The sequence below is a fragment of the Oratosquilla oratoria genome, chromosome 38 (assembly GCF_046742065.1).
Source record: "Oratosquilla oratoria isolate Oo_2021 chromosome 38, ASM4674206v1, whole genome shotgun sequence".
Classification (NCBI taxonomy): Eukaryota; Metazoa; Arthropoda; class Malacostraca; order Stomatopoda; family Squillidae; genus Oratosquilla; species Oratosquilla oratoria.
In genome coordinates this window covers 16185920-16199424 of record NC_134814.1, presented here as the reverse complement: position 1 = coordinate 16199424, position 13505 = coordinate 16185920, and positions in this window count along the sequence as shown.

Here is a 13505-nt window from a genome sequence, read left to right as displayed (position 1 = left end):
AAACGAGTCGACAGGAACCTGCATAACTGACATGAGGGGATATTCAAACACTGTCCACTCCTAAATACGGAGTTCTTTCAGTTGGCGATTTGAACTCAATACGTAAAAGGTGTTTTGTCCACTCGTCCACTCTCTGATGCCGGACTGTGGTTTTATCTTTTGCAGCGTAGTGCTGATATACCATCCACCACCATAATGCCAAGAAATTGTAAAGATTTAACATAATTTTTCTACACCTGTGATGAATTAATGACATTCAAGTTGAATATATATATATATATATATATGTATATATATATGTACATATATACATATATATAATATATATATATATATATATATATATATATATATGTACATACACATATATATGTGTGTGTGTGTGTGTGTGTGTGTGTGTGTGTGTGTGTGTGTGTGTGTGTGTGTGTGTGTGTGTGTGTGTGTGTGTGTGTGTGTGTATAAGACTGAAGGTGGAAGGAGCAGACGAGGAGTAATGGGAGAATTTCACACTTTAACGTTTCGACCCACAGGTTCTTGATCACAGCTAACAACTCAAGCATAATGGGAGAGTTTATACATGGGCGGGTCACCTCAAGGGACGCTTCGGAGAGCTATTGTTAATTGCGTATTCTTTTATTATTAATTTGCTTGTGGCTTTTGCTTGATGAGGCTGAGTACCTCCTAAGTTTAGTATAGATTTGTCTAACTTTGTAGGCAAGAGTTACTTAAATTGCGAAACAGGTTCAGAAATTACATTAGATTGGCCCGTAAGCCATCAGTAACATAATACATTGAAAATAATTAAATCTTTGAACAGAGTATGCAAATAACAGTATACATATATATATTCAACAATACAATAGTCATCCTCATTTAACATATAATATTTGAAACACACTGTGTAATTTAAAAGACATGCATAATAATCCGATACAGAATAATAGTTTTATAAACAGTATGATGTGTACACTGGGGACACTAGCAGTGGCAGCGTGTTGCTACATGCTAGATATATAAAACGTTCTCTATAATTAATGTTGTTATTAGTGTTAATGTATGCTGCCTCAATTGTCTTCCTTAGTTTCTTAGATGATCCTTTATTAAATATGGTTGTGTTGTTCCAGTCTGGAAGGTGGCCATGTTTATCCACATGCATTACTATGGAGTTAGATGATCTATGGGCTTTTACGTCATTTTTATGTTCATTTATCCTTTTATTAAGTCCGCGACCATATTCACCAAAATATGAAGAGGGACAACTTTTACACGGGATTCTTGTGTGTGAGACAAGGAGTTATTACCAGCACATAACAGCGCCTCGCAACCTACTTCGACATTATGCCGTCCACGCTTGCGCTAACCCCGTACCTTCCATATGTGACACAACTTGAAATCCACTGGGAGTTCCTTCTCTCCACCCGATCCACCACCCTCCCTCCTCCACCTTCTACCGGTTCTTCCGGTGTCAGTGCATAATGCAGAATCTCTTCCTCGTTTGGTTCCTCCTTTCACATGTCTCTCCTAAGGGCAAAACGTCTCTCGGACGTCCATCAATCTATTCCACGCACGTTATGTACTTTAATACTCCTGAGGTAACTTATTCGCTACTCTTGGCTGAATAACGTCGCTTAGCGGTGACCGGAACAGAATCTGGAAAGTAGATCGTAGGAAGGAAATTTTTTTTTTTTTTTTTTCTTTTTTTTTTTTTTTTTTTTTTTTTTTTTTTTTTTTTTTTATTTTACTTTAGATTTAATCAAATCTCTTACCATCAATAAGAATTAGATAGCCAAAGAACGTCATGGGCAAGAAAGGATTGTATTTTTTTTGTAGATTTATAGACCCATTTCTACAGAAGTACAGCAAAGACCATCCTCGTCTACCCAACGACGTACTGTACTGAATACCAATAGCGAGATCTCACACCATATCCGCTTCAAAGAGTTCGAGTCTCGTAATCATAACGAACTCTCATTACATGAATGATTCAATATTCAAGCCAACAGCAGCATCATGCTACACTTATGAAAACGTCATTACATCCATTTTTCCATCAGGTGGAAAGATACAGGATCGTCATTGTCTTTAATTTACATTTTTTGTTACTCTCGAGAAAAAACTGGTCCATGCATCCTCGCTTCTCTCAAGTTACGAATGACCTTGCATTGTGCCGGCAAGTGGACCGGCAGGGGACACGTGGCAAATAGCACACGCACGCACACATACACACACACACACACACACACACACACACACACACACACACATATATATATATATATATATATATATATATATATATATATATATGTTGAGACATTCTGACAGGTTGACGTAAGCGGAGTAGGAAACACAGAAGTCTTAGTCTTGAGTTTATTCCTGACTAGTTTCGCAGGTCTGCTTTGAAAAAGCATACCTGCGAAAATCATTCCTTTGAAAAAGCATACCTGCGAAACTAGTCAGGAATAAACTCAAGAATAAGACTTCTGTACTTCCTACTCCGCTTACGTCATATATATATATATATATATCTATCTATATATATATATATATATATATATATATATATATATATATATATATATATATATGTGTGTGTGTATATATATATATATATATATATATATGTGTGTGTGTATATATATACATATATATATATATAGATAGATATATATGTGTATATACCAACGGCTGCGTCATAATATTATTCCCACCTACTCCCTCAATCCCTAGCCTCCACCCACTCCCTTCCATGCATCACTGCATCATCCATACACAGTCATTCTCCACTCACCCTTATCTTTTGTCCTCTCCCTTCCTTCCTCCACAGACATTCCTCTCTTTCCCAATACCCGTTTTATCCCATCCATCTATCTCGTTCTTGGTCGCTCCCTCATGTTCACTCCTTCCACCTCTACCTTCCACAACACTTTTACTAATCTTTCTTCACTCATTCTTTCCATGTGTCCAAAGCACCCTAATACTCTTTCATCAACCCTATCTCCCAACTCCTTTTCCCTCCCCACTCTCCTCCTCACCATACTTCTCAGGCATTTCATCTCAAACCCATTTAAATTATTTCTTCCTCTCTTATATTCCATGTTTTTGACCCATACACTGCTGTCGGCACAATCACCCCTTCATACAATTTTCTCTTTGCATTCATTCCCAAATGTCTATTTCTCGTTACACTTTTTGATACACCAAGTCATTTAGTGGCATATATCATAAAAATAATAACAACAACCACGATTATAATAATGATAATAATAATAATGATAATGATAATAATGATAATGATAATGATGCTAATGATAATGATGCTAATGGTAATGATGCTAATGATAATGATGCTAATGATAATAATGCGAATGATAATAATGCGAATGATAATAATGCTAATGATAATATTGCTAATGATAATAATGCGAATGATAATAATGCGAATGATAATAATGCTAATGATAATATTGCTAATGATAATAATGCTAATGATAATAATGCTAATGATAATGATGCTAATGATAATAATGCTAATGATAATAATGCTAATGATAATAATGATAATGATAATAATGATAATGATAATAATGATAATGATAATAGTGCTAATGATAATGATAATAGTGCTAATGATATTAATAATGCTGATATTAATAATGCTGATATTAATAATGCTGATATTAATAATGCTAATGATATTAATAATGCTAATGATATTAATAATGCTAATGATATTAATAATGCTAATGATATTAATAATGCTAATGATGATAATAATAATGCTAATGATGATAATAATAATGCTAATGATGATAATAATAATGATGATAATAACAATGATAATAATAATGATAATAATAATAATGATGATAATAATAATGATGATAATAATAATGATGATAATAACAATGATGATAATAACAATGATGATAATAACAATGATGATAATAACAATGATGATAATAACAATGATGATAATAACAATGATGATAATAACAATGATGATAATAACAATGATGATAATAACAATGATGATAATAACAATGATGATAATAACAATGATGATAATAACAATGATGATAATAACAATGATGATAATAACAATGATGATAATAACAATGATGATAATAACAATGATGATAATAACAATGATGATAATAACAATGATGATAATAACAATGATGATAATAACAATGATGATAATAACAATGATGATAATAACAATGATGATAATAACAATGATGATAATAACGATGATGATAATAACGATGATGATAATAACGATGATGATAATAACGATGATGATAATAACGATGATGATAATAACGATGATGATATTGTTAATAGCAATGATGATAATAACAATGAAAATAATGATAATGATAATAGTAATAATGACAATAACAATGATAATAGTAATGATAATAGAAATTATAAAGTAATAATAGTATCAATAGTGATAATAATGATATAGTTTTATCTATTTATATATGTGAATATGTATTCATTCATTTCTTCGTTTACTTATTTTTGTTTATTCTTCTACTTATCTGTGGTCACGATACATATATATATATATATATATATATATATATATATATATATATATATATATATATATATATATATATATACACATATATATATATACATATATATATATATATATATATATATATATATATATATATATATATACTTGTTATATTCATACTTATTCTATGTATACATTTGCATTTTCATTTGTTCAATTATTTATATGTTCTATCTCTTTACTAATCTACATATCTATTTTTTCATGAGCCGATGTCTCCCAGGACGAGGAAGCAAAAAATTACGATTAACTGCTTTAATTCCGTGGCAGAACCGACTTGTGTTTCACCTTCGTGGACGACACGTGAATATTCTATTACATAAGGTTGGGGACACTTCCCCGAGCTCCAAGGGTTCCTCTCAAGGTCCTGCCCCCGGCATGTCAACTCGCACAGTACAAGAACGTACTTCATGAATCCAATTGTGGCAGTCGCCATACGATCGTTTTACGCAACTGAGGTACGGGAGGGACGGATGCGATCGGGTCACGATCGGCGAAGATTCTGCTCAGAGTACCCGTGGACTGTCCGTCCCCAGTCTGTGTTATTATATCGCTTGAGGGGTTGTTATTATGTTAAGCAAACCACGGAGGCTCAGTTCTGCCATCTGGCCTAAAGGGTCGGCCTTCGGGCGTAGCCTTGGAGGGTATCCAGCATCCAGCATCCTCTCTCCCTCTCTCCCCTCCTCTCCTTTCCCACCCCCTACCCTCCCAAGTTCCGTGATGACCGTGGCATCAATCACATCACGTCCTAGTTCATTGTTGCATCCTTTCAACGTGCGTGATACAAATACAAATAAATAGGTGAATAAATAAATAGATCAACGAATTTATCACTGAATGGAAAAAATGATAAGAGTAAGAACATTTTTTTCTTAACAAAATGAAGAGTTGCAGTACAGTATATACATACTAGAAGCTTTTGTTGTAGTAGTTGTTGCAGTAGTAGTAATATCAACTGTAGTGTTGATATTACTACTACTGTAGTGTTGGTATGTATAACAGATCTCATAACATGGGTACAAAACCATACCAACACTAAATAGAAGGTAATAGTAATGACAGTCGGTAAATTGAGGAGAAACATAGTTCAGGAGACTGATGGGGTAGGCGATAGTTACTGTAAGGTATCTAAGAGAAGTACATACATATATACATGTACCAAAGGCTTTTTCCCCCTACATGGGGGGTAGCCAAAAAGGCATAGAAACCACTCCCACCTATTCCATTTCCTATATATTCCACTCCCCTCCACCCTCCTCCCTCCCTCTTATCTTGGCACCTCTAATATAAGAGAAGTACGGGATTCAACCACGTGATTAGGAAGATGCCAGGCCCATAAGCTTTCGACCGCGACGATATAAGAGATTTGAATAAGAGATTTAACTGTTCTTGTGTTTCTGCAAGGAGGGGTTAACTGAGCTGGGATTTAAACCAGGTTCGTTTCCTAAGGATTTACGGGGAGATGAATAGAATAGCCTAGTCCTTCCCACCTGGAAGTGATTGTCTACAACTTTGTCTAGCTCAACTAATTTTAAGCTCTTGATACTGGATACTGGCTTTGTTGAGTTCTACAGAATGGTGCAATAAAGCAGCATAGAAAACAACACCATAATAAAGATATCAGTAGAGAAGACTTCATACATACATACATATACCGAGGCTTCTTCCCCCTTACCAGGGAGGTAGCCAAAAAGGACAAGGCATAAAATCATTCCCACCCATTCCATCCCCTGTGGTGGGGGAAAAGAATACTGCCACCAAGTATTCCCACTTGGATCGTAAGAGGCGAGAATAAAGGGACGGGGATTGGGACTAGGCATCCTTCTCCTTGTAGCCCCACAGGGGAAATTCCTAAAATCAAAGGCAGAGGCATAAGAGAAGACTTCATAAGTAACACCAAAATAATTGCTACCAGTGGAGACTTCCGGAGTTTGCAATTGTTGGAAACATTATTAATCCGTGAGACTTCCCCATTAATCAATATACAAGCTGATCTGACATCAACAATAAGTCTTTTTAACTCCGCGCTGGGCCTTAATGTGAGCAGGACACCACCACCAACCGCCGACCAGAAAATTACCCTACCACATACCACATACCACATACCACATACCACCCATAACCTTAGCGTGCGACCACCCCGGGAGAGGTCAGCCAGTGAGGTAAGCACCATTATATAAACTGTCAAAGCAAGACGAGGTTACACATTTTACATTGTAAGTACCCCACGGTGTATATAGTATTGTCTTTGTCAAAATATGTCATTTATTTTTTGTGATATTTTAGTATTGTAATTCATTGTTATAGACGTAATTGTGATGATGCAGAAAAAACACTAGTAAATGAAATAAGTAGTCAGAACGTTTTCGTCTATTTAAGACATCTTTAGGGAATACAGAATGAGAGGTACAGGGATATTACAAAGAAGAGGATATCATAAGGAACATTAAACCCTCAATCACACTAAATTAAAAAATTCCACATATGTACGAATCTCAGGTCAAAGTTTTGACGGACAAAAATTAATATTTCCATCAAAAGTTTGTTTTATGTATCTTGATTCAATAATGTTTCTTACAATAAAGGAATTATAAGAAATAGATTATATTTGCATTATCCCAATTAATTAGATGACCATGGTCCCTCACATAAACAAAAAACCCACTGGAAACATGGCTACTTCTCAAACATAAAACATACTTTTGATGAAAATGTTATTTTAAGTTTAGGAATGTACAAGCTTGATAATTAATTTCAAAGAAAATTGTTGAATGTTATTCCTCCCGGTCTTTGTGATATTTTGTCCAAAAAACTTTGACCTGAGATCCTCATATGTGTGAGTTTTTTCTCTTAGTGTCACTGAGCATTCCTTGCTCCTTACAATGTCTTCTTTGTTTCATATATATATGTATATATACATATATATATATATATATATATATATATATATATAGATATGTATCCTTCTATCCCTTATACTGTATTTCCTGAATGTGTCTTAAATAGACGAAAACGTTCGGACTACGTATTCTATTTACCAGTGTTTTTTCTGCATATATATACATACATACATATATATATATATATATATATATATATATATATATATACATATATATATACATATACTGTATATGTGTATATATATTTTTAAGAGCAGAACGTTGATTATGAAATCCACTATGCTGAAGGGACACATGTTTTTCATAATACTGAGATAAGGAAATCACAGTTATCTCTGTGATGTCTGACTTTAAAAAAGATCATCTCGAATAACTGCACAGGCAAATAATGTTCGATTTCTATGTAGTTAGATGACGCAGCTGATATGAATTTCCAAACAGTTGAAATACCTGTAAGGAATTGACTAAGACACGGGAGTAGTCTGGGTCATTTGGGGAATAGAAGTTGAGGGACCTTGAACGGAGAGCCGTGAGATGAACTATGTATATAAGACCATGTCGGTTCAGTCTTCTGCAGGATCACTCCGAAAAGATTTATGTCCGAAGATTTAGATATATAAAACCTTATCAACCTCTCTCTTGAATTCTTTCCTTCTGCCTCTAACTTATACCTGTTACTATGGACTACTTACATGTAGAATTGTAATCCTCTTTAGCTACGTTTTACTTTGGCTGTTTATTCCAAATACCAACATTCTGTCATATTCATCTAAGGAAGACCCCTGACTATTCTCTAACCTTCCAATGTCCATGGCATCATCTTCAAACTGAATGAAATTGTCTGACGTCAAAGCTGAGATTTGATGCCAAGGATGGATGAGTCACAAGGGCAGAGAGTGCGGATGAGGGAAGGAGGGAGAGGGGGTGGGAGAGAGAAATAGAGAGGTGGTACAAGAGAGAGGGATAAAGAGATGGTAGAAGGGAGAGGGGGAGAGAGGGGGAAGAGGGAGAGAGAGATGGGGGAAGAAAGAAAGGGCGGGTGATGGGAGAGAGAGGAGAATGAGTGACAAAAGAGTGGAGGAAGAGACAAAGAGGTGTCAAGAGAGGAAGATTGAGGAAGAGAGAAAGAGAGGAAAAAGAAAGATAGGGTAAGAGAGAAAAAGAGAGTTAAAAGAGAAAGAGGGAGAGAGAGAAAAGAGGGGAGACAGAGAAAGAGGGGAAGAGAGAAAAGGGGGAGAAGAGAGAAAGATGGAGAAGAGAGAAAGAGGGGGAAGAGGGAAAGAGGGGGAGATAGGGAGAGGAAAGAGAGAGAGAGGGGGGTGAATAGAGAGACAGGGGGAAGAGACAGGGGGAAGAGAGAGGGGGAGGAAAAAGAGAGGAGAGAGAAAAAGAGAGGGGGAAGAGATAAAAATGGGAAAGAGACAGGGAAGGAGAGATAGGGAGACAGAGAGAGAGAGAGAGAGATAAAGAGAGAGCTAGAGGGAAAGAGAGAGAGAGATGAAGAGAGAAAAATTTAAAGAGAGAGGGGCAAATAGAGACAGAGATAAAGAGAGGGAGATATATATGTATATATATATATACATATATATAAGTATATGAGAGAGAGAGAGAGAGAGAGAGAGAGAGAGAGAGAGAGAGAGAGAGAGAGAAAGGAGAGAGGAGAGAGGAAAGAGTGAGAGTTAGAGAGAGAGTGAGAGTGAGAGTGAGAGTGAGAGTGAGAGTTAGAGAGAGAGAGAGAGAGAGAGAGAGAGAGAGAGAGAGAGAGAGAGAGAGAGAGAGAGAGAGAGAGAGAGAGAGAGAGAGAGATAGCGCGAGCGGTAGTGGGAAGGTAACCTGATCACATGACCGCGGCAGGAAGTGACCAGGAAGTTCTGGACGTTTTAGTGAGTTTGTTATGAGGAATGCAGCATCCAAGGCGGCGAATAATTCCACGCCAAGGCAGCAAGCTGGTTTGACCTTGGCACTCTCAATACGGTCACATACGTTCATACATTCCGTTCTAAGATCCTAACGTTTCTATTCAGCTGAGGGACGAACTTGAGAGGGAGCAGGGTCGCGCCGCATTTTATGTATGTATGTATGTATGTATGTATGTATGTATGTATGTATGTATGTATGTATGTATGTATGTATGTATGTATGTGTATGTGTGTGTGTGTGTGTGTGTGTGTGTGTGTGTGTGTGTGTGTGTGTGTGTGTGTGTGTGTGTGTGTGTGTGTGTGTGTGTGTGTGTGTGTGTGTGTGTGTGTGTGTGTGTGTGTGTGTGTGTGTGTGTGTATGCGTGTGTGTGTGTGCGCGCGTATGTGTATGTATGTAACGTATGTACAGTACATAACTATGTTACGGTGGAGAGTGAGTTCGCAGAAAACGGAAGTTAGTATGTACTGCACACGGTCAAAGCTATTATTATGTGTTGGAGGGTGGGGGTCGGAAGGGAATGAGGCAAGTGCTATGCTGTAGAAGAAGGTCTTTCCTCTCGCACTGCACTGTAAGTACAAAACAAGTGAAAGTGAGATAGGGACACCACGGAAGAAGATGATGAATCGAATCTGACTGTGGTATTCAGTATTTCATCAGTCAGCCATCGCTTTTATCACTGGAGACAGTGTCGCGTCGATGAATTTAAGTCATAGATGTGGTAAAAGAGAATCTTAAGGAGGTAAGTAGAATGGAGAGAAAGTAAAGGTTAAAAGTGATATGCGTTTTCTTTTGAATGGGAACTCAGGTGATTAAAAAAAATGCTCCGTCACTCTCGTCCGCATTGATGTCTCTAAAGTCTTTAAGATATCAACTGCATGAAATACAGGTAGTCAGTACTCCATATGGGCATCAATAGTCAACAGACCCAGGAGTATTGTGCTTGTCATGAATCTCGCTTCGAAGTCTTCCACCTCTTTTAGTCTTGTCTCTTCCCTAAAGGGGCATTTAGACGGCCAAACGGTTTGACAAACCCGGTTTGTCAAACAAGTGTTTGAAGTGATGTTTGACCGTGTGAATAGGATATTTGGTTGTCAAACACGTTCGACAAACGTGTTTGACGATCAAATACCCCATTCACACGGTCAAACATCACTTCAAACACGTGTCTGACAAACCGGGTTTGTCAAACTGTTTGACCCTGTAAATGGCCCTTAAGAAGAGAGACAGGACGAGACTCGAGGAGTGGGCATGTGGAAGAGAAAGGCCAACAGCCACCACCCCACCTCCAAGTGGTGTTCCCAGGGACCGACCTGAGTATTGCCAAGAGTGAGGTAGTGCCTGAGATTGACAGTATGTTCAGTGACTATCAAGTTTCCCTCCCACTAAATAACCATAACTTTATTCTTCCATGAGTCCCCCGGAGATGATGCGTGATGATAGGGGGTAGAAGACGGTGATCTCTGGAAGTTCATAGCCACAACCCGCACACAAGGTTGTGTATGCCAAATGGTCGCCCTTTGCTAGTAATATGGTATTAGTACAACTTAACAGCCTCCTACACGAATGAACATTCCTGTTCAGGAGCCATTTTGCACACCTGGCATGGGGAGGGGAAAAGGAACCGCACTTTTTTTTTATATATATATATATATATGTATATATATATTTGGGAGTGACGGCCACCCCGGCATGAACAAAGAAAATTAGACCAAAACAATAACAAGGAAGGAGTTACAGACCGATTCCTCTGCTGTATGTCCGTTCCACCCCATAACAAGGTGCTATAAACGAAGCGAAGCTTTTCCCCAAACACAGAAACAATCTACAGTTACAGAACAATGGAAGTTGCCCAATCCTTTTGGAGAGGCAAATAGTCGCAGCTGTCCCCGAAACCAAATGACGACGGATTCAGGTCCTTTGACCACTGTTCCAATCTCACTAAACGAAACTGCATTTTGAAAAGTTGACCCATATCGAGATGAAGTAGACATGGATTGGATTACCCAAGTTTCGCGGTCTTAAACATCACCAGGGAACCATCACTTGCAGTGAGATGCCTCTTAATTTGTCAGAGACTTCAACGCTAAATGCGAAAGACCTTAGCAATTATGGCCCAAAGAAATGGATCCCTAAATGTAGAGTTACAGCAAATATGTATATATATATATGTATGTATATATATATATATATATATATATGTATATATATACATATATACATATATACATATATACATATATACATATATACATATATACATATATATATATATATATATATATGTATATATATATATATATATATATATATATATATATATTCGTAAAGAATTAGTATCACTTGATCATAGCTGATGCTACAGTTTAAATAACGCTACTATCAGGAATCTCCAGTGGACTTTAGGAAGAACTCTAAAACCAAAACAATAGTTAGAGAATATTGACTTGCAAAAGCTATAAACAGTGTAAATAAGAATCCAATCTCTACACTGATACTGACTCGAACCCAGTTTAATACACAAGCTACGATTAAAACCACACAGTGCATCTCACAGTGCACAATATATCATATCCAACAAGAACTTCTCTGCGCTCAAGAAACTGAGCATATCAGTCTCCAAGATGCCTAAGAACGAGCAGAATCTAAATTGAACGTATTCGATCTCACGTTTGTGAAATTACTGCAACCTATCACCCATCCTCCTTTCAACACTCCCACTCAAACAACAACACCAGATGCAACTTCGTACATAACACACGAATACATGCAATACCTCCCATCTTCTCCAGGTCATCACAACCCATTTGCCCCCCATTCCACCTTCCTCAAGCTTCCTCTTGCGGATCAAAGAAAATACCCTAATCCACACCTGAAAACATAGAACAAGTAGAGGAATATATCAGAAACACCACAACAGAATACTAACCACTTAAAACGCCACAGCCCTTGACACACTTGTCCGGAGCAAATCACCCCCAACATCCCTACCTGAACCTAATGCTGTCTCAACACTAGTACTTGACAGGTACGCCTGAAAAGTTACGCCTGTCAGGTATACCTGGTACCTGAGGAGCACACACACTCTTCATGCATACCTGTCAAGTTTGTCAGTTCGCCATGGATTCTCGAGAAGATGAGTTGTACTTTCTCTCCTTAGGCCGGCCATACACTATCATGTCCACCTGACAGGTACTCCTGAACAGTCACGACTGTCAGAACTGATCGAATTTTCATCAGTTATCAGGTCGCCTGAGAGGCTAGTTTTTCCCGCCATACACTATCAGGTATTACTGACAGGCGTGACTGTTCAGGCGTACTTGTCAGGTGTACATGATAGTGTATGGCCGGCCTAAGGGCTGAAGCTGAAATACACCCCACCCCAACAACTGCCAGACGTACCAGATTCAAAAAGTTTCACTCAGACCTCTTGGACATCCAGTGCTCTCATACCCCACTGGAATGAATGACTACTGAACAAACAACAAGTTTCCAGACGACATCTCCCTGCCCTCACGCTCAAATCCGTCCAAATAAACAATACGCTCCCCCCAAAAACAGACACACACCCGCCTTAACATAAAGCCTTAGACTCCCCCAGACACTACCTACATCATCTAATATACCTCACCGACCCTAAAAGTTGACCCAGCAACTCCCAAACACACCAGAGGGCCACCCACCCTCCCCTCCATCAACCCTTACTGACAAACAACTCATACCGACAGTTGTACCACGGGAACCTAAAGAATAATGCACCAATTACTACATTGCTACACTGGCACTGCCGAGGACTTATCACAAAGTGAGAAAACCTACTCTTACTTCTACAACTAAAACTCAATTATATATTCTTACAAGAAACACAAATGGGTTCATATACGCCTCCACCAAAGAGGCTACATCTATGTATGTATGTATGTATGTATGTATGTATGTATGTATGTATGTATGTATGTATGTATGTATGTATGTATGTATGTATGTATGTATGTATGTATGTATGTATGTATGTATGTATTGTGTGTGTGTGTATGTATGTATGTGTGTATATATGTATGTATATATGTATGTATGTATGTATGTATGTA